Raw genomic sequence first — 26,008 nt, forward strand, 5'->3', positions numbered from 1 at the left:
GTAGGCTAATCAATACCTCGCTTTTCTGGTGCCCATGTAACACGGCTGAACATTACAATCGAAATCATCGAATCGATATTTCATATCCCTCCTCCATCTCTTCCAGAAGTACTTATCTAGAATGTGAAAAACTTTGCTCTGATGGAAGACCAATAAGACATGCTTACACAAGTATCCCTTGAAGGAAAATAATCGGCACTGATATTTTACTTCCTCCAACTAACTGTCGTATGAAACAGTATAATTTTTTTACAATCTTCTTCTCAATTTCATTAACTTCAATTCTATCAAAGGACTTAACAGAATATTCGATGTAGTTGCCAACTTCTTGGATTATTTCAGCTCTTGATGCAGCCATCTCAAGGACCTCATTCTAAAATTTTTAAATATGCGCCTACTATTGCTTGCCTCTCAAAAGATGAGGATGTCTTGAAGAAAGCATTTACTTATAGGGACTTATTGTCTTGCTTATTTTTCACTTCATATCTTTTCTCCAGGGCATCTTTAACTTATTGATGAATTCCTTGAGTGTGGTTTTCGAATTTACAAATCCATCGAAGAAGTGATTGATACTCTTGCTCCTTTAAGAAGTTGACATGCCTATAAAGGATTTTGAAACAACAGAAAATAAGTCAACATGTGTTACAGTATGCTATGGTAAAAGGCATGTCTAAATGAAACAGGACACAAAACAAACTTAGGGAAGAAATAATTTCATACATAAGCTCATAAATTAATCATAATTGTTAGATAAAATTTGGAAATAAATTAGTTCAAATGACAATAAACTTAGATGTTTTAAAAATCCCACATTCCTAGAAAGAAGATATCCTTAAGGTAAACTAAAACCCATTTCTCAAGACATTCATAAATATTATACAACCAATCTACAACCTTGCATTTTTCATATTTATCTATAAGTGTTATCTATTTTTTCTCGAAGGCCTGTATCGTAACTGTGTCATATACAACTTCATCGAACTCAATCATAAATTTAAAATAAGCTATGCATATATGGCTTATCTTTTTTGGGATTTTCTTCAATATGTGCCAAAAATGAAATCGATGTCGTGCATTCGAAAAAACCTTTCGAACAGCAGTGTTGATCGCCTTATCTCGGTTGGAGATGATGGCATTGAGTGCTTGACCTCCATTTGCATCGAGCCATGACTGAAATACCTAAATAAAACTCTCAGTCCTCTCATCTGACATCATTGCATAACCCAGCAAGGTAGACTGTTCGTGGTGGTTAACTCCAACAAATAGATAGAATGGCATTTGGTAGGTATTTGTCAGATAAGTGGTATCAAAGGTCAATACATCATCAAAGTAAGTGCATGCCATTCTTGATCTTGGATGGATCCAGAAGATAGTCCTAAGTTGCCTATTGTCATTCCAGTCCAATATATAGAAGAAATTCATATTTTTAGATTGCATTTATGAGAAGTAGATTACCATTGACCGTGCATCTTCTTCTTTCAACTGACTTTGTCGTTTCCAACAAATGAAATTATGAGCATCCTTCTTTTTGAATTTCAATTACCTTTTATCCTCTTTCCTTCTTGCGATGGCAGAGTAAATTTGAACTGCAGGTATATTCACAACATGCATGTTGCTAATCTCTGTCTTTTCTGATATATTGATCTTCTTATGTGACTGAAGATAAATGACCATTGATATAGCCATCTGATGGTTGTGTTCTAGAATAACATCATCCAATCTTCACTTATCAGTCTTGGAATTAAGTCTGACTTTTATCGATGCCTTACAATCAACTGTACCAACGTCACTGGGATTCATGAAATTATCCATTTTTCTAGATTTTCCAACTCTCCGACATGCTAGGTGCTTAAAAATTAACTCTTTTTTGTGGTTCAACCTACTATATACCGTTGTGATTCTAAAGCCAACTCTTATCACATATCCATTGTAGAAATTATATACGTCGGCCACTAAATCGAACTCCATTCCAATATAAGGATCAACATTATCATTAAATGCATACAGTATACTACAAAAAAGTGGATTCTCAAGACAACCACCATCTGCAACCTCATCCAAATGATAATTTTAAAAATTTTTCGAATCGATAATTTTCAAATCATTTGCAGTAATCTCGACATCCAAGTGATCATTTTGATTAATTTTCCAATCAATACTTTGAAAATCATTTGCAGCGATCGCTGTATAAGTTATACACAACACTTAATAAGTCAAACAAAATTCAGGCACTCATAAAATCATAATAGAACCTCATATTAGAAAATTGGTTATCATAAACTTTGATTAGGAAGTAATAGAATGCAAAGGTTTCTATGTTACTCTCTATTGGCTTTCTATGGTCCTAACAGTCATGAGGATATCATTACAATTGATTGAGATGTCACAGGAATGCAGAGGAAGACTTCGATGTTGCTAGCTACTTTGCTATATGACTTTTCGATAACGGTTATGACATCCTGTTGTTCGTCTACGATGTCCTGTGGCTTTCTTTATGACTTTCCATCACAACGATAACTCAAAGAAGCTTTAAAATGTCATGCAAAGATAATACGACGTCGCAACACCATCAGGAGGTCATGATCAATGATCAGAAAATCATAGGATAATAGAGGAACTGGAGAAGGCTTCGATGTTGCTGGCTATTTTGCTATATGACTTTTCGAACGCAGTTATGACATCCTATTATCTGTCTATGACTTTCTGTGGCTTTCTTTATGACTCTATTATAGCAATAGGTCTAAGAGGCTTCAAAATTTCATGTAAAAGTAATAGGATATCGTAACAATCATCAGGAGGTTATGATTGTTGATCAAGAAGTCATAAGATGGCAGAGAAAGACTTCAGTGTGGCTGGTTGCTTTTCTATATGACTTTTCGAATGTGATTATGACATCCTGTTGTCCGTCTATGATATCCGATAACTTTTTTTATGACTTTCTGTTACAGTGAGAGGTTAAAGAAGTTTCAAAATATCATGCAAAGATAATAGAACATCACAACAGCTATCAGAAGGTCATGATCATTGACCAGAAAGTCATAGGATGGTAGAGAAAGGCTTCAATCTTGCTGGCTGCTTTGCTATATGACTTTTCAAATACGGTTATGACATCCTATTGTCCGTCTATGACTTCTTATAGTTTCTTTTATGACTTCTTGTCATAGCGACAGGTCAAAAAAACTTCAGAATGTTATACAAAGCTAACAGAACGTCGTAACAGCCATCAAGAGATCATGATCATTGATCAGAAAGATATAGGATAGTAGAAAAAGGCTTCGATGTTGCTGGCTGCTATGCTATATAACTTTATGATAGTGATTATCACTACTACAAAATAAGGCTACATCCAAAAAACTGCTGCTATAGCCTGTGGTCGTCGTCGTAAGCCTATGACAGCAATTTTTTGAGATTCGATAGTGGCTATGTCAATCGCTACCATAGAAAGGTATGGTAGCAATTTTGTAATCACTGTCGTACACTTATAGCAGTGGTTGTCCAACCGCTGTCGTAGCTAAGCTACAGTAGCAGTTATGCCAATCGGTGCCATAGATACTACAGTAAACCGCTGTCGTAGGCTCATCAATCAAAAAGACTGGTAGATAATGGACAGTGGCCGACCAATGGGAGGGGGCGGCGGGCTGGTGGCTGGCAATCGACGGGTGGGGGCTGTAGCGGTGGGGGTGGGCAGGGCGGTGAGCGATTGACTACTTAAGTCATTATATACAGATTATTCATTCTTCAATAATCGATGTGGGACTATCTTAATTAACCATAGGTTGGACCTACAGCAGCGGTTACTAATAACTACTGCCATAGGCTAACCTATGGCAACAGTTATCAGTAATCACTGCCATAGGTCCAATCTATGATAGTGGTTGGTGATAATCATTGCCATAGATAGAGATATGGTAACAGTTATACCTAACCACTACTATAAGTAGATATAGCAGCAATTAGTAAACTACTGTCATAGATCTATAGCAACAGTTATTAGCAACCACTGCTATAGAGGGAGAATATAATTTTTTTATTTTTTTAAATATGATATAATTTTAAAATTTAAAGTCCATCTTCACCGTTCATTATCTAAATAATTATCGTTAGAGTATCATCACAAAAGATCACCTCAATCCGATAGTCCTAGATACATCGATCATTAAAATTTGATTTCGACGGTCACGAATGACCGCATGATGATCTGATAGATAGAGACCGTCGATGGATCTAAAAATTTACAACAATGATCTCAGTGATATTTATATTATATGATCAAAAATTTATTTCAATTGAAGATCATTATCATGATCAATTTAGCATGGGATGATTTGAATCGTTAAATAAAAAATAAGTAATGAAAAGGTCAAACGGCATTCAATTATAAGATGATTTTTTAGATAAATAATTTTTATTACTATTTTGATCATTTGTACAATGATGATTATAAAATTCAAATCATGTATATATGAACGATCTAAAATTATATGTCGCTTACTACTCATTCTTAAATTTTTTAAGTAATTATACTTATATTTTTATAAAATATGTTCAAGTGGATTCCAACATATATGCATAATTTGAATTTTATGATCATCACCATTTAAATGATTAAAATACTAACAAAGATCATTTATCCAAAAAATTATCTCAATCGGACGTCGATTGGCCTTGTGATCATTTATTTTTTATTTAACGATCAAAATCATCCCATACTAAATTGACCAAACTAATGATATCTGATTAAAGTAAAATTTTGATAATGTGCTACAAATATCATCGAGATCATTGTCGTAAATTTTTAGACCCATCGGTAGTCTCTATCTATTAGATCATCGCATGATCGTTCGTAGCCATCAAAATTGAATCTTAATGATCGATAAAGCTAGGGCTACCAAATCGAGGTGATTTTTTGTGAAGATACTCTAATGATAATTACTTAGATAATGAATAATGAAGATGTGCTTAAAATTTGATTTCACTATTACAGGTTCACGTAATCATCTAAAATTATTTGTAAGTATCGACTAAATTTTTTTAAAACTTCAATTTGAGGAATAAAATGATATTTTTTCATAAAACTATCATCACAGCCACGTAGATCTCAAAAAGTTATATTAAATTAAAAAAAATTCACTAAAATCCAATCTCTGGATCAAAAATTATAGAATGATAAAATTTTTACCTTCGACAGCAGTTACAGTAATCGCATAAATACTACCGTCGGTGGGACCTATGATGGCAGTTATCCATAACCGCTATCATAGGTGGGACCTACGGCGATGGTTATCTATAATTACTGTCATAGGTTATGCCTACCACAGTGGTTACAAATAACCACAACCGTAGGTCTGACGTACGGCAGCGGTTACAAAGAACCGCTGCCATAGGTTCTATGGCAGTGGTTTTAAAAATTGCTGCTATATAAACATTGTCATGGTCTCTTTTGTAGTAGTATATGATATCTTGTTGTCCATCTATAATGTCCTATGCTTCCTTTATGATTTTTCATCACAGCGACAGATCAAAGAAGCATCTTGCGATATCATGCAAAGATAATAGGAGACCTACAGTAGCAATTACGAATAACCGCTACCATAGTTCTATAACAGCGATTTTAGAAATCATTGCTGTATAAGCACTGTCATAACCTCTTTTTGTAGTAGTGTATGACATCCTGTTGTTTGTCTATGACGTCTTGTGCTTTTTTAAGATTTTTCGTCGCAGCGATAGGTCAAAGAAGTATCTTAAATGTATGCAAAGGTAATAGGACATCGTAAAAGCCATCAAAAGGTCATGATCATTGACTAGAAAATCATAGGATGGCAAAGAAAGATTTCGATGTTGCTGGTTGCTTTACTATATGACTTTTCGATAGCGATTATGACATCCTATTGTCCGTCTATGACGTCCTGTGACTTTCTTTATGATTTTCATCATAGGGACAAGTCAAAGAAGCTTCATGATAAAGTGCAAAGGCAATAGGATGTCGTAATAGCCATTGGGAGGTCATAATTGTTGATTAAAAAATCATAAGATGGCAGAGAAAGACTTCGATGTTGCTGGCTACTTTACTATATAACTTTTTGATAGCAATTATGACATCCTGTTACCCATCTATAACGTCTTATGACTTTCTATCACAACGACAGACCAAAAAAGCATCTTGAGATGTCAATGCAAAGATAATAGGAAGTCGTTACAGCCATCAAAAGGTCATGATCATTGATCGAAAAGTCATAAGATGGCAGAGGAAGGCTTCAGTGTTGCTAACTGTTTTGCTATATGACTTTTCGATAGCAGTTATGACATTCTGTTGCTCGCTTACGTTACAACAGCCATCAGGAGGTTATGATCATTGATCAGAAAGTCATAGGATGGCAGAGGAAGGCTTTGGTGTTGCTAGCTGTTTTGCTATATGATTTTTAGATAGTAGTTATGACATCCTATTATCCATCTATGACATCATGTTGCTTCTTTTATGACTTTCCATCGCAACGGGAGGTCAAAGAAGCTTCAGGATGTCATATAAAGATAATAAAACGTCGAAACAACCATCAGGAGATCATGATCGTTGATCAAAAAGTCATAGGATGGTAGAGGAAGGCTTCAGTTGGGTTTGACTCAATTTGATTGAGTAATTATTTTTAGATCAAGTCCAATTGAATTGGATTCAGTTGGGTTTGACCCGATTAGGTTAAGAGCTGACCTAATCATCGAGATGGTTTGGTCCCTGATTTGATCAGGGATTGGACTTAATCAATTTCTGATTTGATTAGAATTTTATTGAGCCTAATTAAATCTAATTAAGTTGGGTTTAAATTAGTTTAATTGGGTCTAACTTATTTAGTTCAATTAGGTTGGTTTAAATAATGAAACCACCTTGACCCATTCTCCCTGCGCCACCTCACTTCCACTGTGCCCATTTGAATTCACGAGAAGAAAGTTCTTATGAATTTTTTCTCATGCAAAGCCCTCCTCACGCCCTACTTTAATGCGCCTAATGAGTGGATAAGGATGATTGGTTGGCAATTCAAATTCAAAAATAAAATTTGAATTTGAATGAGCAACCAATCTTAGCGCCTTGACCTTATCCTCTTTTAGCGCCCCATTTATTACACGAGAAAATGTTTCTCATGAAATCACTCACGCACAAATTAAGCCACGCCCTCCTCTTCTCACGCCCTTAGTGGATAGGGATAAATTGATTTCCATTTGAATTCAAAATTTGATTTGAATTCAAATATGCAATTACTCATCTTTATCCTCTCACGTGGATAAGACGTTTTGACGTTGTTTTAAAAGGAGGAGAAGAGTGGGGCGTGTGCAAGAAAAATTTTGGAGAGAATCTGGGCGTGAGGAATCCTTGTGTGCAAGGAGAAGGTCTATATCCTTTCGAGAGAAAAAGAAAGAGAAGAAAGAAAAAGTGTGCGCAGGGTTTCAGTGAGTTCTTCAGGGTTTCAGCCTGGAGTTCGGGAAGTGAGAAGGTGAGCTACGAGTGTCGTGAGCCCACTAAATTTTTGAAAGATCTTCAACATCCTCTCAAACACATCTGCTGATGATCCGAAGCATCCGAAGAATCGACAGACATTGATCGAAGGAGTTCGATCAGCATTGGCTGTCGAAAGGGCTCTACAACGAGCTAGCACTCGTATGCAGTCGATCAGACCGGGAGCTTCATGTGGATGATCCACAGAGGTCAGATATACTGTGTGGCTGCATCGCGATGATCAGACTCTTCCGACGGTGATCAGATTACGGTGATCTACTACCCGCACAAAGGTATTGTGTTCTGAACACATTACAGTAAAGTGCTTACTGTTCAAATTCGAATTTCAAATTTAAATACATGCATGCAATATATCATATTTAGATCCTAGTGTAGGATAAATTTTTATTAATTAATTAGATTAATTAATAATTTTTACTGTAAAATAATGATTTTGAAAAAATTTTAAAATTACCATTTTACCCCTGCACTGAATTTTCTCCACAAATGGTATCAGAGCAAGTTCTTAGATATGATATATATATTTGCATGCATAAATTAAGTTATAATCTAAAAATTTAAATTTAAAATTTGAATTTTGAAAGTTGTTCGAAATTCAAAATTCAAAAATTTGAAATTCAAAATTTGAAATTTGAATTTTAAAATTTGAAATTCAAAATTCAAAATTTTAAAAATTTGAAATTCAAAATTTAAAATTTGAAATTTGGTTGAAATTTCAAATTTGAAATTCAAAATTTAAAATTCAAAATTTGAAATTCAAAAAATTTAAAATTTGAAATTTGAAATTCAAAATTTAAAATTTAAAATTTAAATTTTGAAATTGGTATATTTAGATATACTTGATCCAAGTAGCAAGTAATCGAATTGGGTTGGTTGCCATGGCCGTCCGGTCATAGGAGAAAAGTAGGGTTTAAAGGCTCTCTCTTCCCATTCGATAGGGTCTCCTATGGTGGTAGGGGTGCCGATGTAATTATATCCCATGCAGATGAAGTAGCGAAAAGAATATTCATGATTTATTTTGATTGAGTTATTTTTTATTATGTAATTAGCAATAGGATTGCTATTTATGAAATATGCTGATATATTTGTGTAATGAGTCAACATATTTGGTGAACAGAAAAATAAAACCTTTCAAATTTGAAAATTATTTTCGAAATGCCAAACCCGGACCCATCAGCCCAAATACTTAATTAAAAGAATTAAGTGTTGTCTAGTAGGTCTAGAATTGTGAATTAAGACCTAAGACAATTGCATAAACTTGTGGGTCAATGGGTTGGATGGATTAGATCCATAATTGGGTTAGACCTAAGGTTAGTTTAAAGAAATGGACTAAATTAGAGTAATTGATCAAATATAATCAAAAGTTAAATTAGATTAGGTCAAGGATACTCTAGACTCAACTCCAATAGTTGTAGTTGAATGGGTCCATGTCTTTAACTAGACCAAGATGGATTTAATTCACGGCTACGCGGTGGAACCCTATTTATTAAGTTGATCAAATTAAAACTAATGAACCAGTTGGTGTCTAAGGTAAGTTTGACCAGTAGTTTTTAAGCGGGAGCTACTCGCAGTGATTCGATCTCTGACGAGTTAATGGCTTATCCCCACCACTGATCTCACTTACCTGGCCAACTTGGTGAATTAGGTTTTGATTAGATCACTTGGTGATTAGGGCTCACCCATGTCATTAGGTAAATCAGTTTGACTGATTTAGGTGCTCCTAATGCTGGCTTAATTAAATCCTTTTTAATCTGACTTGGTGAAGTCAGTGGGAGGATTGAAATTGACTGGTAATTTATCTTCTCATCTATTCTTTAATAAAATTCTTAAAAATTATTAGGTCTTAAAAATGATTAAGTTATATTGATAACTAAGTCATAGCCTCTCATTAAGTGAGTGATAATGAGTCCATTAGTTTAATAATCATTGGAGGCCCAAAGGCCTGGTGCTTATTGACTAATGAAATTATCATTCATAGTATGATAATTTGGTTTGAGTCTTTCTGATGGTGATTAGGTTGGCCGATCAAAGTCGGACTTGATCATTTATTGGTCTGATTCACCAAATCAAATCATGTTAATGGTTGGACCTAACCAGATTTTTTCAGTGGAGGCCAAAGCCTACTGATTAGGTTTTGGGGCAAAATTAATTATTAGAAGTTGTTTAGAGAAACAACTGGTTATAAACCTACCCATAGATGCACATGGGTTGACCAACCAAAGTTGGGCTCATGTGTAGTCTGCGTGGATTCTCTAATACCCACTAAGAAATTAAAGTAATTCCTCGAATTGGAGGTTGAGGCTACCAATTCGTAAAAATACTGGGAGAAACTTTAGACTAAAGTCCAAGTCTTTAATATTAATAATTTATGTATTAATATAGATCTGGTTTTCCTTTATGTAGCTATGACCACTACCCTATCACTTCGGTCATTATTAGATAATAACAAGCTCATGGGACCTAATTTCGATAGCTGGTATCGAAAATTAAAAATCATCCTTGAGCATGAGCAGATCCTTTATGTAGTAACGGATCCGGCACCTGAGGAGCCAGCCCTGAACGCTAGAGGGACGGTCCGAGACACCTACCAGAAGTGGCTCAACGACCGCACCACCGTCCGGTGTATAATGCTGGCGGCAATGAATGATGAGTTCAGCCGCAGGTTCGAGAACGCCCAACCACAGGAGATGCTTCAAATGTTGAACGACTCCTTTGGCACGCCTGACGATGTTGAAAGGCACAAAATTAGTTGTACCATTTTCAATGCTCGGATGAGGGATGGAGCCTCAGTCACTGATCATGTACTGTACATGATCAAAATGATTGAGCGCCTAAGTAAACTGGGCTTTCTCCTGCACGAGCAGCTCGGTAAGGATGCGATCCTTAATTCATTGCCCAAGTCCTTCCTTTCCTTCCTTACTCATTTTCGAATGACAAAGCCTGCAGTGAACTACCACGGCTTGTTGGGGTTGCTACAGAACTTTGAGAAGGACCACCAGCTCCATAAGGAGTCGATGAATGTTGTGGGAGGGTCTTCTTCTGGTCGTCGACCCTTTAAAAAAGGGAAGAAGAACAAGAAGAAGAAGAAGGTGCAGCCGTATACTGGGACGTCTGCACAGGGTCAGATCAAGAAGCGCAAGCCCGACCAGAGCCAGGTGGAGTGCTTCTTTTGCAAGAAGCAGGGGCACTGGAAGAGGAACTGTCCTCTATACATTGCCTCTCTGGACCCAAACAAGCCGAAGAAGATGCAAGGTACTTATATGATAACACCTTGCAACTTTTCCATTTGTGATACTACTACCTGGGTATTGGATACCGGAAGCCCTTATCATATTTGCAATTCGATGCTGGGTCTGCAGGTCAGTAGGAGATTTGATGAAGGCGAGAGGTTCCTGAACGTTGGAGATGGAAGAAAAGCTCCAGTTCTAGCATTAGGAATCATGAACTTTGTAATCAATTCTCGAAATGTAATTCTGAGTGAATGTCACTATTGTCCAAGCTTTTTATTAAATATTATTTCTGTAGGTCTTTTGGCCATGTACGGTTATCAATTTTTAATAAAAGAAAATGTTTGCAATATCATTTTGAATGGTGTTACAATGTTTGTTGGACAACTTAATAATGAAATTTACTTTCTATCACAACCTGTTAATGTGGTTCAAACCTCTGATAAACGCCCTAGAATAGATAATATGTCAGAAGTCTACCTTTGGCACTGTAGGCTAGGTCATATCAATAAGAACAGGATAAACAGGTTGGCTCAAGAAGAAATTCTTGAAGTAGGTGATTGTGAATCACTTCCAACCTGTAAGTTCTGTCTTCTTGGTAAAATGACCAAGTCACCTTTTACTGAAAAAAGTGAGCGAGCCAGTGAACTCTTGGCTCTGGTACATTCTGATGTATGTGGACCCATGAGCTCAAGTGCAAGAGGTGGATATTTCTACTTCATAACCTTTACAGACGACCTATCGAGGTATGGGTATGTCTATTTAATAAAGCATAAGTCAGAGTCGTTTGAAATGTTCAAACTATTCCGAAATGAGGTAGAAAAATAAACTAGGAAGTGTATTAAAACTCTTCGATCTGATCGAGGAGGTGAATGCCTTTCCAATGAGTTTCTAACATATCTTGGAGAGAATGAAATTCTCTCTCAATGGACTCCTCTTGGAACACCACAGCATAATGGTGTATCTGAAAGGAGGAATCGAACCTTGTTGGACATGGTTCAATCCATGATGGGGTTTGCTGGTCTGCCGATCTCTTTATAGGGATATGCGCTCTAATCGGCTTGTTATCTTCTAAATAGAGTTTCGAGTAAGTCTGTAACCAAAACGTCATATGAGATATGGATAGGACGTAAGCCAGTACTCTTGTACCTTAGGGTTTGGGGGTGTCTGGCTTATATTAAACGTTTAATTACGGACAAGCTAGGACCTAGGTCTGACAAGTATAATTTTATAGGATACCCAAAAGAGACCAAAGGATATTATTTCTACCTGGCTGATGAGCAAAAGGTGTTTGTCAGACTTAAGGCAATCTTTTTGGAAAAAGAGTTCCTTGATGAAGGGACTGTTGCCTCTAAGGTCGAACTTGACGAAGTTCGACAGATAAAAAAACTGACACTAATTGCTGAACCTGAACCAGATTTGATTAGATCAGATCCGGAGCCCATTGTTCAAGCACCCTTAAGGCGATCTGATAAAGTACCACGTCAACCGAACAGATACTATGGTTTCTTGGTCCGGAACGACGATCCTATCGAACTTGATGAAAATGATGAGGATTCGATCACCTACATGGATGCAATGCAGAGACCCGACTCTGAGAAATGGCTAGAGGCCATAAAATTCGAAATGGAGTCCATGAAGGTCAACGATGTGTGGACATTGGTTGACCCACCCGAAGGAGTAAAACTCATAAGGTGTAAGTAGATCTTCAAGAGGAAGAGGGGCGCAGACGGAAAGGTGGAAACCTATAAAGCCCGTCTGGTTGCCAAGGGATATCGTCAACGTTATGGTATAGACTATGACGAGACGTTTTCTCCTGTGGCAATGCTCAAATCCATTCGGATTATGCTTGCGATAGCTGCCCATCTGGATTATGAAATCTGGCAGATGGATGTGAAGACAGCTTTTCTAAACGGAGAGCTGGACGAAGAGGTGTATATGATACAACCTGAAGGATTCACATCCACAGATGAGTCTAAGGTGTGCAGACTACAGAGGTCCATTTATGGACTTAAACAGGCATCCCGAAGTTGGAACATACATTTTGATAGGATGATCAAGACGTATGGCTTCGTTAAGAACGGAGAAGAGTCCTGTATTTATAAGTGAGCTAATGGTCCAGTAGTAGTATTTCTTGTATTGTATGTGGATGACATTCTCTTAATGGGGAATGATATCCCTTCATTACAGGGAATAAAGATTTGGCTGTCATCACAGTTCTCCATGAAGGATCTGGGAGAAGCTTCCTACATCCTAGGGATGAGGATCTATGGGGATAGATCTAAAAGGTTGCTTGGTTTATCTCAGTTTACGTACATAGATACTATGCTGAAGAGGTTCAGCATGGAGAATTCCAAGAAAGACTATCTACGGATAGGCCATGGAATTTCTCTCTCGAAAAGGGATTGTCCAACAACACCTTAAGAGAGAGAGCGTATGGGTAGGATTTCATATGCTTCGGCAGTGGGATCTATCATGTACGCCATGACATGTATATGACCAGATGTGGCATACTCACTAGGGGTAGTGAGTAGATACCAATCTGATCCAGGGAAGAATCACTGGAAGGTTGTTAAAACTATCCTGAAGTATTTAAGAAATACTAAGGACCAGTGGCTTGTTTATGGTGAATCAGACTTGAGACTTATAGGATTTACAGACTCTAGTTTCCAGTCTGATCACGATGACAGTAAAAATGTGTCGGGATTTATTTTTACCCTTAATGGTGGGGCTATCTGCTGGAAGAGTTCCAAGCAACACACAGTGACTGATTCAGTTTGCGAGACGGAGTATGTCGCTGCATCAGATGCTGCCAAAGAAGCGGTGTGGCTGAAAAAATTCATCACTGAGCTCAGAGTAGCACCCTCCCTTGTTGATCCAGTTCTGCTCTACTGTGACAGCTCTGGAGCCATTGCTCAGGCGAAGGAACCCAAGGTACACCAGCAGACGAAGCATATTCTACGCCGCTACCATCTCATCCGAAAAATTATGGATCGAGATGACGTCGACCTTCAGAAGATTGACGAAAAAGAGAACCTGGCCGACCCATTCACTAAAGCCATTGCGGTGAAGGAGTTCGATGACTATAAGTCGAAGATGGGTATTAGATACTGCACCGATTGACTTTAGGCCAAGTGGGAGATTGTTGGGAATAGTGTCCCAAAGCCAATCGTCAGCTTGTTGACGGTTGTGCTCATTTTTGTATATGTACATGAATTATGAATTAATAAAAATTATTTTAATATTTTTTCATCACAAAATATTTCATCTTCTAATGAACTCCTATATTGTGGTGAAGTCCTTAGGACTATTTAGACTCGACAAAGGAGGATTTGTCGTTTAGTCCTTAAATCTGTTCGCGACCAAATGATATGTTGTTACCAAGGATGATAACGTTTATCAAGCATAGGTCGTTATGTGCCATATTGGTTGGTTGTCCTCTTAACCAATGAGTGTAGAGACACTGGTATGGCATACAGGTGAGATATAAGGGTACATCTACACTGAACGTGACCGACTCCGGAGCTATTTCTGCTGTCAAGATTTGCTCCGATGGAATATGGGTATAAATGTCCCTCCAACCTGAGACCGCCACGATGACTTGCAAGCAACTCACTGCACTTAGGTACTAGACTACTTGAATTTCTTATTCAGTGACGGAAGGCTGCTGGGTGTAGTCAAGTACTTGACTTATCGGTGCGTGTGTCAAGATGGGATTGACCACTCCAGTTTAGAAGCTGTGTACAGTCGTGTTTCAATTTAGCAAAACCTTGGCCAAGGTAGTCTTTGTGAGGAGTCACAAGACTGTTTGAGTTGAGCACGATTTCGATGATCTAATCAGGGTTGATAGTTTAACCCTGAGTCGTCCTAAACACAGAGGTCAAAAGGATGAATTATACAGTAACCATATTCACGTAGGTTCTGAGTATTGCGATTGCGACTATTCGACCTATCCGATCATCGGGTACCATTACTAGATGGTCACTTCGATTAGTACAGGAATTGATTCTTGTGCTACCGGCTTAGGTTCGAACCTGCGGGGTCACACACATTAGAGGTTCCTATCTGATCTAATGACTGATGAAGAGTCCTAATGCTCGTGGACTATGAGTCCTACGTGTCTGAGACTCTGTGATCGAGAATCAGGATTCTCTGATCACGAGTCCCACACATTTTGGGTATCGGGGTCAAGAGTCCCACTGGTTTGGGACTCTTCGATCAGGGTTACATATCGATGAATTCTGATGTCCGATTATCCATCGGATTTGGACTCAATATTTATGAGAGGTTTAATTAGTGATTTGATCGCTAATTAACTCAATTTGATTGAGTAATTATTTTTGGATCAAGTCCAATTGAATTGGATTCAGTTGGGTTTGACCCGATTAGATTAAGAGTTGACCTAATCGTCGAGATAGTTTGGTCCCTGATTTGATCAGGGATTGGGCTTAATCAATTTCTGATTTGATTAGGATTTTATTGAGCCTAATTAAGCCTAATTAAGTTGGGTTTAAATTAATTTAATTGGGCCTAACTTATTTGGTTCAATTAGGTTGGTTTAAATAATGAAACCACCTTGACCCATTCTCCCTGCGCCACCTCACTTCCACTGTGCCCATTTGAATTCATGAGAAGAAAGTTCTCATGAATTTTTTCTCATGCAAAGCCCTCCTCACGCCCTACTTTAATGCACCTAATGAGTGGATAAGGATGATTGGTTGGCCATTCAAATTCAAAAATAAAGTTTGAATTTGAATGAGCAACCAATCTTAGCGCCTTGACCTTATCCTCTTTTAGCGCCCCATTTATTACACGAAAAAATATTTCTCATGAAATCACTCATGCATAAATTAAGCCATGCCCTCCTCTTCTCATGCCCTTAGTGGATAGGGATAAATTGGTTTTCATTTGAATTCAAAATTTGATTTGAATTCAAATGTGCAATTACTCATCTTTATCCTCTCACGTGGATAAGATGTTTTGACGTTGTTTTAAAAGGAGGAGAAGAGTGGGGCGTGTGCAAGAAAAATTTTGGAGAGAAAATCTGAGCATGAGGAATCCTTGTGTGCAAGGTGAAGGTCTATATCCTTCTGAGAGAAAAAGAAAGAAAAGAAAAAAAAAATGTGCGCAGGGTTTCATCCTGGAGTTCGGGAAGTGAGAAGGTGAGCTACAAGTGTCGTGAGCCCATCAAATTTCAAGAAGATCTTCAACATCCTCTCAAGCACGTCTGCTGATGATCTGGAGCATCCGAAGAATCGACAGACATCGATCGAAGGAGTTCAATCAGTATCGACCGTCGAAAGGGCTCTACAACGAGCTAGCACTCGTGTGCAGTCGATCAGATCGGAAGCTTCGTGTGGACGATCCGTAGAGGCCAGACACGTTGTGTGGCTGCATCGTGACGATCAGACTCTTCCGACGGTGATCAGATTGCGGTGATCTACTACCCGCACAAAGGTATTGTGTTCTGAACACATTACAGTAAAGTGCTTACTGTTCAAATTCGAATTTCAAATTTAAATGCATGCATGCTATATATCATATTTAGATCCTAGTATAGGATAAATTTTTATTAATTAATTAGATTAATTAATAATTTTTACTGTAAAATAGTGATTTTAAAAAAGTTTTAAAATTACCATTTTACCCCTGCACTGAATTTTTCCACAATCTTATGGCTTTCTTTATGATTTTCCGTCACAGTGACAGATCAAAAAAATTTCAGGATGTCATACAAAGGTAATAAGACATCGTAACAACCATCAGAAGATTATGATCGTTAACCAGAAAGTCATAGAATGGTAGAGAAAGTCTTCGATGTTGCTAGTTGATTTCCTAGATGACTTTTCAATAGTGGCTATGACATCTTATTGCTCGTCTATGACGTCCTATATTTTCTTTATGACTTATGTCGCAGCGACAAATCAAAGAAGCATCTTGGAATGTCATGCAAAGATAATAGGATATCGCAACAGCCATCGAGATGTCATGATCATTGACAGAAAGTAATATGATGGTAGAGGAAGGCTTCAGTGTTATTGGCTATTTTGCTATATAACTTTTCAATAGTGGTTATAATATTTTATTGCCCGTCTATGATGTTTTGTGGCTTCCTTTATGACTTTTCATCATAGTGATAGGTTAAAGAAGTTTTAGAATGTTATGTAAAGGTAATAGAACGTCGTAACAGCTATTAAGAGATCATAATCATTGATAAAAAAGTTATAGGATGGCAAAAGAAGGCTTCAGTATTGTTGGCTGCTTTGCTATATGACTTTTTGATAGCGCTTATAATATCCTGTTGTCCGTCTATGATGTCATGTGGCTTTCTTTATGACTTTTCATCATAGCGATAAGTCAAAAAAGCATCTTGGGATGTCATGCAAAAATAATAGGACGTCGTAAAAGCCATCAAAAGATTATGATCATTGATCAGAAAGTCATAGGATGGCAGAGAAAGACTTCGATATTACTAGCTGCTTTGTTATATGACTTTTCAAACATAGTTATGACATCCTATTGCTCGTCTATGACGTCACATGATTTTTTTATGACTTTTTATCACAGTCACAGACCAAAGAAGCATCTTGAGATATCATGCAAAGGTAATAGGATGTTGCAATAGTCATCAGGAGGTCATGATCATCGACCAAGAAGTTATAGGATGGTAGAGGAAGGCTTCGATGTTGTTGGCTGCTTTGTTATATGACTTTTCATAGCGGTTATGACATCCTATTGCCCGTCTATGATGTCCTATGGCTTCCTTTATGATTTTTCATCGTAATGATAGGTCAAAAAAATTTTAGAATGTCATGTAAAGATAATAGAACATCGTAAAAGCCATCAGGAGGCTATGATCGTGAACTAGAAAGTCATAGGATGATAGAAAAAATCTTCGATGTTGCTGGTTGCTTTGCTATATGACTTTTCGATATCGATTATAACATCCTGTGGCACGTCCATGACGTCCTGTGGCTTTCTTTATGACTTTCTGTCACAGCGACAGGTCAAAGAAGCATCTTAGGATGTCATGCAAAGGTAATAGAACATCATAAAAGCCATCAGGAGGTCATGATCAACGATCACGAAGTCATAGGATGACTGAGAAAGACTTTGGTGTTGCTGGTTGCTTTGCTATATGACTTTTCGAATGCAGTTATGACATCCTGTTGTCCGTCTATGATGTCCTGTGGCTTCCTTTATAACTTTCCATCGTAGCGACAGATCAAAGAAGCATTTTGAGATGTAATGCAAAGGTAATAGGACATCGCAATAGCCATCAGGAGATAATAATCGTTGCTTAAAAAGCCATAGGATGATAGAGGAAGGCTTTGGTGTTGTAGGCTGCTTTGCTATATGATTTTCTGATAGTGATTATGATATCCTATTGCCCATTTATGACATCCTGTGTCTTTGTTGTTATTTTCCATTGCAAAGACAAATTAAAGAAGCTTGTGGATGTCATGCAAAAGTAATAAAATGTTGTAACAGCCATTAGGAGGTCATGATCATTGATCAGGAAGTCATAGGATGATAGAGGAAGGCTTCGATATTGTTGGCTACTTTGCTATAAGACTTTTCGATAGTGGTTATGACATCCTGTTATTCATTTATGACGTCTTGTGATTTTCTTTATGACTTTCCATCACAGCGACAGATCAAAGAAGCTGCAAGATGTCATACAAAGATAATAGGACATCGTAACGGCCATCAGGAGGTCATGATCATTGATCAGAAAGTTATAAAATAGTGTAAGAAGACTTCGTTGTTGCTAGCTGTTTTACTATATAACTTTCTGATAGTGATTTTGACATCCTATTGTCCATTTATGACGTCCTATGGCTTCTTTATGACTTTTCTTCATAGCAACAGGTCAAAGAAGGATCTTGAGATATCATGTAAAGATAATAGGACGTTGTAATAGCCATTAAAAGATTATGATCGTTGACTAGGAAGTCATAGAATGGCAGAGGAAGGTTTCCATGTTGCTGGTTGTTTTACCATATGAATTTTCGATAGTGGTATGATGTCCTGTGGCTTCCATTATGACTTACCATCACAGTGATAGATTAAAGAAGCTTCGAGATCTCACGCAAAGATAATAGAACATCATAACAGCCATCAGGAGGTTATGATCGTTGATCAGAAAGTCATAGGATGGTAGAGAAAGGCTTCAATGTTACTGACGGCTTCGTTATATGACTTTTTGATAGTGGTTATGACATTCTGTTATCCGTCTATGACTCCTGTGTCAAAAAAGCATCTTCGAATGTCATGCAAAGATGGGTAAAAGAAGACTTCGGTGTTGCTAGTTGCTTTGCTATATAACTTTTCGAACACAATTATGATATCCTGTTATCTATCTATAATGTCCTGTGATTTTTTTTTATGATTTTTCATCATAGCGATAGGCCAAAGAAGTATCTTGGGATGTAATGCAAAGATAATAAGACGTCGCAACAGCCATCAAGAGGTCATGATCGTTGATTAGGAAGTCATAGGACGGTAGAGGAAGGCTTCGGTGTTGCTAGCTGCTTTGCTATATGATTTTCTGATAGTAGATATAACATTCTGTTGCCCGCTTATGACGTTATGTGGCTTTTTTTATGACTTTTCATCGCAACGACAAATCAAAGAAGCTTCAAGATGTTATGCAAAGATAATAGGTCGTCGTAATAGCCATCAAAAGATCATGATCATTGACCAGAAAGTCATAGGATGGCAGAAGAAGATTTCGGTATTGCTGGCTACTTTGCTATATGACTTTTCGATAGTAATTATAACATCCTATTGTCTGTCTATGCTGTCTTGTGACTTTCTTTATAACTTTTTATCGCAGTGATAGGTCAAAAAAGCATCTTGAAATGTGATGTAAAGATAATAAAACGTCGTAAAAGCTATCAGAAGGTCATGATCGTTGACCAGAAAGTCATAGGATGGCAGAGAAAGGCTTTGACATTGCTGGCTGTTTTACTATATGACTTTTCTGACGTTGTTATGACATTCCATTGTCCATTTATGACATCCTGTGGCTTCCTTTATAACTTTTCGTCGCAGCGACAGGTAAAAGAAGCATCTTGAGATGCCATGCAAAAATAGTAGAACGTCACAACAGTCATCAAGAGGTCATGATCATTGATCAAAAAGTCATAGGATGGTAGAGAAAAACTTTGGTGTTGCTGGCTGCTTTACTATATAACTTTTCAATAGCGATTATGACATCCTGTTATTCGTCTATAACATCCTGTGTCTTCATTGTTACTTTTCGTCGCAGCGATAAGTCAAAGAAGCTTCTAAATGTCATGCAAAAGTAATAAGATGTCGTAATAGTCATTAGGAGGTCATGATCATTGATCAGAAAGTCATAAGATGACAGAAAAAGACTTCGGTGTTGCTGGCTACTTTGCTATATAATTTTTCGATAGCAGTTATGACATCCTGTTGTCCGTCTATGACATCTTATGATTTTTTTATGACTTCTCATCGCAACAATAAATCAAAAAAGCTTCAGAAGGTCGTGTAAAGATAATAGGATATCGTAACAGTCATCAGGAGGTCATGATCGTTGATAAAAAAATCATAGGATGGCAGAGGAAGGCTTTGATGTTGCTGGCTGCTTAGCTATATGACTTTTCGATAACGATTATAATATCTTATTGTCCGTCTATGACTTTCTGTGGCTTCATTATTACTTTTCATTATGACGACAAGTCAAACGAAATTCAGAAAGTCATAAAACCATAATAGCACGTTAGAACAGCAAACAAGAGGTCATAAATGTTGATCGAGATGAAGTAGGATACAGCGGAACGGGCTCCGTGTTGCTTGCTGCTGGCCCGTATGACTTTCCGATAGCATATTAGTGACACAAGACGTTCCCATTTTTACTTCCCAATGCACTAACCTAAAGAAAATAGTTCATTCAGTCCACCTAACGTATTAACTTCGTTTAACTACTAAAAAGCTACTGTAATAAAAAAAATTCAAAGAAAAAAAATAAAATACAACGAAAAAGATAAATCTAATGGGTACGACACGTTGTCTTGAAAAAACTGATGCAAGTAAATGCTAGCAATAATCTTGGATGCACAATACTCACTGCAGGAGAAACCTTGGACGATCGGGAGCTCGGACAACAAGAGAATGAAACGAGGGAGAAAAGAGAGAATAGAAGCATTCATAATGGCCGTGCATGAGAAAAATTAAGAAAAAAAGAGCATCTTGAAGGGAAAGAGCATTTTCGTAACTCAAAAATTTCAACAAATTGATATGATATGCATTAATTTCCTGCAACGTACGCCTCCAAAATATCTTGTCTTATTAAATGCAGCATCAGATAGCTAACATGACAATTACAGGACATATTCCTTTTATGCTACATAGACCAACCAACAACCGTGATGCGCTCCACTTCATTTTTACTGCACCGCATGCAGTGCACAAAGAATTACTCTTTCTGGAAACTTTGTTCTCAAATGTTTGGTGAAATAAATGTTCCGAGAGGAGATGAGATTGGGGTTCCATCATTTTTTTCATGGTATATTTATTGCTAATTTGATACAAGGGTTATGATCTCAAGGATACATTTGGTTCAAGAACAAAATGGAAATAAAATGAATTGAAATGAAAATAGGAATGGCCATGTCCCTTCACTAATTGTTTCAAATTTTAGTTCTTTAGTTTTACCCTTTATTATCTAAAGTACAACATTGTTTGTCTCATCAAAAATTTGCCATCTTAATGCCAGATCTCTTACCAATATCATCCTCGTATAGTGTTAATTAGTATAACTAGTATGGGATTAGATTAATGTACCAAGACTCCATATACCCCCATATTGAGTCTATATTTGATATCGATACGGTACATCCAGCAAGATGGTACCAACTAATATGGCAAACTTTGATTTAACCACTACCGCTAGTACATAAAACAAGTACTCTACAATAAGAGTACTTGATCCAATTTAATTTGTCTTTTATGCTAGTATTGTTGTAACTAATCTCCATGCTTATATGCTAGTAGAACAGCCTTAGGAAATAATATATGCTGATATATTAGTTATTCAGCTACATTTCCTGCATTTTCTGTCATCACCAATTTATGTCGAGTGTACGAAACAATCGTTCAAAATTCTCCAAGCATCTGATTCATTTTTGGGTGCCTGCTCTTGAAAACTTTTGACTTGACCGAACAATACACACAACCATGACTAAAGCGGAATCAGCGGGTTCCTCATGACATTTTTAAATTCATTGTACCAACTTCCGCTATCTCAGACCTACGAACTCTGGGCCTAGCTACTATTTTCATAAGGTCAATCAAAACAATAATATCTACACATGCAATAACCAATAAGCACTTATCTGTTAGTTCAATTTCTCAGTATTAGATAAAACCATGCCTTGCTTGAGTTGTTGTAACAATAAATGTATTCAGCTGCAGTTTAGATACTGAACCTATAGTTAGATACTACTAAAATTTGATGTCAAGATACTTATCTTGTCCATACAAGAGCTCCACTCTATTCACACAAGTCACATTCTTGAAATTAAAATGAATGAAGCGAATACACGAGCCACAAGCCGGAGAAAACTTACTTCAGGTCCTCATGCCATTACACTCTCAGCGATCTTGATCCATAAAGATTGTCGACATCCAGAAATCAATGCCTGACAAAAAAATACCTATTCAAATTTAATGTGTTATAGTTAAGAGATGGAAAGTTGTAAACTTCCATGACATTCATAATACAACAAGAATGGGGCAAGATTACTTTCTGCAGCTTGCGCTTATATATAGGTGCTTTGTATTAGTTCTCTCTGATCATGAGATTTTGCACTAAGGTGCCATCAGAGTGGAGTGCATAAGCATCATCACCAGCTAAAATTGGTTCAACATTAGCGAAAACAAAAGCATAAGAACACACTCCTATCCACTCTAAAAGATTGACCCGTAAAGGGTAACTCTACTATTTAGCAATGGGCAGTCAGATGGTACCAGGTAAAACATTGAGTTGTAAAGGGCAAGGTACCACATACCGATGGGTAGCCAGATGTTACCCACATGCATTACTAATGTAAGGTTTTATTATATTTGTAAGACAAGATAAGAATGGGAAAGGATTACTTTCTTCAGTGGAAACAATATTTAGTCACAAACAGTGGAAGCAATATTTTTGCCTTTTAGGTTTTAGCATCATAGTCATACCTTTAGTCACGAGATTTTGATACCAAGTGGTACTTGCAGTAGAAGCAATACGTTGAGAGTTGCATGAACTCCATTACAAGCTGAAATTGGTTCAACAATAGCAAAAACAAAAGCATAAGGTCATATACTCTCATCCATGCTAAAATATGGAGCCACAAAGGGTAAATCCATAAATGTACCGCTTAGCAACAAGTAGCTGGATGATAACCCCAATAACCTACTCTCCAAAAGGGAAATATTAACCATATCAAACAAAAGTCACTGCATGGTTATAGATTTGAATATAATAAAATTTGACTTTTGCAACATAATTCAAGCTGGTCACTCTGACATCTACATCCTAACCACCAGCAGATTAATCCATCTACTGAAGGACATACCAAATGTCAAGATAGAATGAGTCCGTTCTGTTTCTTGGAATCAAAGAAGAATAAGAGGAAATTCATCCAGCAATGCCAGTGGCAGCACCCACTTCATCCGCCGATTCCCCCAAATCCCTTTCTTCTCCCATTTTTCCTTCAAATACCAATCCAATCTGAAATCTGACCCATTGCTTGTACCAGTATATCTAAGTTTAAAGGGAAATAGAAGATGGAGAGAGTAGGTGAGAATGAAGAGAGAAAGAGAATAGGGAGTTTTGGAAGTGATGAAACGAAAGGCATCATTGTCATTTGTCATGGTCTGCCGTATTAGTAATAGCAGAAGATACTCCCATCTAATTTTTGAATCTTATAGTGGGTTATATGTGAGAATGCAGACATTAAGACCACACTATTCTCAGCATGCCAAGTGTTGGAACTTGGAATAGTATCAAACATGAGAGAAGCACTCTTACATACAACACCCCAACAAATGTCAATAGTAGAGTGAGCTTTCATGTTAGGGGATGTGCAAGAAAGTGAGTAACGGGTAACTAGTCCAGCATTCCAAGTGCTAAGTACTACTTTAAGTATGGTACAATAGTTCTTACATGTAGACTTCCAACAAGTGCTAGTATTATAGATGATTTTTTTTCCCCTGTTAAGGGATCACATGTAAGTACATTGGCTGCAAGTTGGTTTCTGCAGAACATGAGACCTACAGTTTTCCGGCCAACCATCAGAAAAGACATGCGGAGGAGAGGAATGATGTGAATAGAGTGATGATGCAAAGCAAGTTTTCTGGAGAGAGGGCTATACCATGTTCCTTTTTTAACCCTCCAAATAAATCTCCAGGGCCTTCTTTTCCCTTTTCATCCCTTCCTATTGTATTTCCACCCCTAGTTCTGTAACTTTTTTCTGTGAGATATCTGTGTTACTATAACACTTCCTGCGGCTGTTTCTTTGAGGAGTGAGATCTGAGGCTTTCTAAGATAATCTTACCATTCTATTAGACCTCATGTGTTATAATTCTGAAAGTGGAGCAGAATCACCAATATTGCTTTGGCTTCAAGGCTAGACTTGATAGGGTCCTGTGCAAACAAAACTTTGACATAAACTTAAGTCGAAATAAGATGCTAAAAATTAGAATTACAAGTCATGAAGGCTCATACAGGCAGCACCAAGATTGGTCCCTTCAATTGTATAATTACCAGAAAACAGAATAATAATAGCTTCAGTATAAATCAGTCCAAAATTTAGTAAAACATGAAATGATACTAAATTATTAGAAATTAGGTAGATGGAGAAAACATTCACAGCCCCAAATGACTATTGACATTAAAGCTCATAAAAAGGGCACATCATTATTGGAGTTAGCAGCTTAGATTCCAGAACTAGGAGTGGCTGTGGATATTTTAGAAACACTTTTAGTAAGAAAGCACATCAAAAGTGGGTGCAGCATCAAGATTCAGAGAATATTCCAAAGCAGGTGTATTATCTTGGGTATAAGATGCTGGCTACTAGGTTGGCAATACATTTTCAGTGCAGTAGTAATTAACTATTAATCCTCATGGTTCATGCTTCCTGGTACAGCAGCATCTTAAAGAGCAATCTGTGTAAGTATCTTTCCATAACATTTGCCTCAAATACATCAAAATCATTGGCCCTTATCTACCACCTGCATATAGCAGCCATTATTCAAATGGTTCAAGGCATGAACCTAGTGCAAAACTACTCTATTGAACAATTCATTCTGTTGCCTTCTGGACCGACTGACTAGAATTACTACCAATGCTTATTAGCATCCCAGTATGCAACACAATGCACTGATTTCACATGATATTCCACAATATAACTCATATTACTTGTTGCCTTTTCATGACCATTAGAGATTAGTTGCTCATTTATTCTAAAATAAAACTTAATGACATTAACACAAATAAATCCTAAGCATGCCCACAAATTTCCTAATAAAAAGAAAAAAAGAACCTCCACATAGAGTATAATATGTCCCATTGTCAAACTCCTGTTTATCGGGGGTTTCCATGTTTGTTTGATATACCTCAAAGCCTCAAATTGGACGGCAGATGTTAGCTGAAAAAAGCAACCACCAGCAGATATCTTTAACTCCTACCGAATGTAGTTCACCTCATTTGCCATTCTAATATCCGGTCACCTTTTCGATCCCTTGGTAATATTGTAAAATTTCAATTGCAATGATAATATCAAATAAATTAAAAGAGCAAGTAGGAAAAAACCAAATAATTTCTATCAAAGCAATAAATTCAAGATTACAATACCTTCACATGTATGAAACTTGAAAAAGTTTTGACCCAAAGAGACCAATTCAACATGATAAAAGTCATATTGCTTTACCTTATCATTATAGTAAAGATCACAGAATAAGTTTAAGAACTGGTTCCACTAATCCCAGTGTTTGAATGTTCAGAATATAACCAACTTGGCTCTGCAAAATAAGTTAAGTCCGTAATTAAGTTATAGTTGGTGCTTCAACGTAATACTATCATAATTATTATGTCAAAAGTCACAGCAGAATATACCAGATGTAATACATCTATTATAAGCATTATATATCTTATAATCCAATGTCTTTATTGGAATATAATATATCATACATATCAACTGCTTGACTAAACATTAATAAATAATTGATAGTGACTAAGAAAATTAAGAAATCATTGAAAAAG

General features: G+C 37.0%; 1 long non-coding RNA gene across 13 annotated transcripts in view; it reads right to left on the reverse strand.

Annotated features, from left to right (window-relative positions):
• LOC140856567 (uncharacterized) overlaps nt 1–26,008 on the reverse strand; it is a 41,139-nt gene that overhangs the window by 9,732 nt on the left and 5,399 nt on the right. For 2 of the 13 annotated variants that reach the window (XR_012139904.1, XR_012139905.1), the window contains exon 4: nt 22,332–25,767. This is a non-coding gene — a long non-coding RNA (uncharacterized lncRNA). Of the gene's footprint in view, nt 1–16; nt 601–20,486; nt 20,636–22,105; nt 25,768–26,008 lie in introns of those variants that run through there. The other 11 variants (XR_012139908.1, XR_012139914.1, XR_012139913.1 and 8 more) reach the window with 11 other exon arrangements.

Source organism: Elaeis guineensis, chromosome 3 (genome assembly GCF_000442705.2).
Source record: "Elaeis guineensis isolate ETL-2024a chromosome 3, EG11, whole genome shotgun sequence".
Lineage (NCBI taxonomy): Eukaryota > Viridiplantae > Streptophyta > Magnoliopsida > Arecales > Arecaceae > Elaeis > Elaeis guineensis.